We start from the raw sequence: 2,087 nt of genomic DNA on the forward strand, positions 1-2,087 counted from the left end.
ATTCCCTTCTAACTGGGAAACTTCCAGCAGTTCAGAGGAAGGATGAAAAGATACTTACTTCTGAAGTTAACACTTAGAATTCCTTTTCTCATAGAAACAATGTTATAAATAGGTTCCACGGCTGGCCTCTGGAATGAACAACAGCAAGTCTGAAATCCAGTCCATTTGTAACTTTATTATTATATTGTCTTCTGTATATTTTACTAACAACCAGATTTTGGGAACAGGACCTGTTTGTAAAATGGAGATTCTCTGTGGTTAAGAGTTTATAATCATGCTAGGTAACCTGCTATAAATTCAAGGTTGTCTTGAGAATTCCATGTGTTGCTGCAGAGAACTAGATCAGGAGCTATTGGCCAAGGATAATGGCTTGGAAACATGTCTATTTGAAAATAAATCACAGTTTCTGTTTTTACTAGAATAGAACTTTATTTGTGGCATCAAGATTTTTAAAAATGGTTTTATATTTTAAAGTATGCAATAAATTTTGATACATTAATCTTGATATCTTTTTCCCATATGAGAAGATTTTTAAAAACAATGTCAAGTGGCTTATAATCCAAACGAATTGTTTAACTTGATAATTCTCTGGAATAATTTCAGCATTATAAATAAAAAATGAAAACAAATAACCATTTAAATTAGGATGAAATGCATTTGTAGCATAATTTTATGTCTGTTAAAATTTGTTTGATTACAGAGAAAATAATAGGCTAAAATTATGTGCTTATAACTCTAAAAAAACCCCGACGTCCTTGCTTTACATAAATGACCCTATTTACTTCCAGCCGTAGAATGCATTTGAGAAACTTTGCTATCTGGGATGAGGGGCTGTGTTGCTTGATACAGGTTCCTTTTGGACCATCAGTGCACACCTGGGAGATGACGGTCTGTGGCTGGGGGCTGGTGGGAGTGTCTGGTCTCTTTAACACCCTGTTTTATCTGAGTCACAGAATCATCCAAGTGAATGAGTCGGACGAAAAGCAAGCTTTATATTTTCTCATGCTCTGATATCTGCTGTATTTCACAGAAGCAATATTTAAACAATCATGTGGTAAAATCTTGTTTTAACAGAAATAGTTTTCACATTCAGTTCTACATAATGAGAACATTCGAAAACGCATTGGCCCATATTAATATTACTTTGCTCATGTGGAGAAAATGAATTCTGATGGTAAGATCCATGAACAGATAAACGTGCATATGTATATCTGTATATATTCAATATCAGAGATGTTCCTACTTCCTTGTCTGTCAGCAGTCATTTTATTTTTAAATGAAGAGATTTTTCTTTGGGAGTGTAGTTCGTGTTCACACCTGATTTGACAAAATCTGATGGTCAGCACAAAGCACCTTCTGATCGTATATGATACTTTACAAAGTATCTTTCTGGAATTTACAATAATCTTACATGACAATGAGAGTGTGCATGATTATTTTTCTTTGACAGGTGAAGAACCAGGAGCCCAGAGAGGTGAAGTATGCTGCTTCAGTTTAAACATTTGGTAAGTGATAAAATTAGGGCTACACCTGGTGGTCTCCTCTGAATGCTAGTTAGCAAGGTGAAGATAAGACGCAGGGTACCTAGATCTGTGAATGACTCTCCCTAAGCTAAGCTGCTGATGTGCTGTTTGGAAAGTGGTTTTGCTTCTGTCACTTGGGAGATCCCTACCAGGTGCTGAATGGTACCCATTTTGTTAGACCCCAACAAACTTTAACCAAGAGCCATATGCACTCACTTTTTACAACTCTCAGAGTATGCATATATATATATATATATATATGTATGTATTTAAGAAGATTAATAACATATATTTACAATTACCCCTAAATCACGGAGATACCATATTGAGAAATAGCTTTATCTTTTTGCAAGAGCATTTTCTATATAATCATTCCAATGTAGGTATAAAATATATAAATACAGTCTTGCACACTTATCTTTGCAGGTGCACTGGAACACTTTCCCTTTTGCCTTATTCTGCTCACCCCGACTTTTTTTTTTTTTTTTTTGGTACGCGGGCCTCTCATTGTTGTGGCCTCTCCCGTTGCGGAGCACAGGCTCCGGACGCGCAGGCTCAGCGGCC

This window comes from Physeter macrocephalus, chromosome 11 (assembly GCF_002837175.3).
Source record: "Physeter macrocephalus isolate SW-GA chromosome 11, ASM283717v5, whole genome shotgun sequence".
Lineage (NCBI taxonomy): Eukaryota > Metazoa > Chordata > Mammalia > Artiodactyla > Physeteridae > Physeter > Physeter macrocephalus.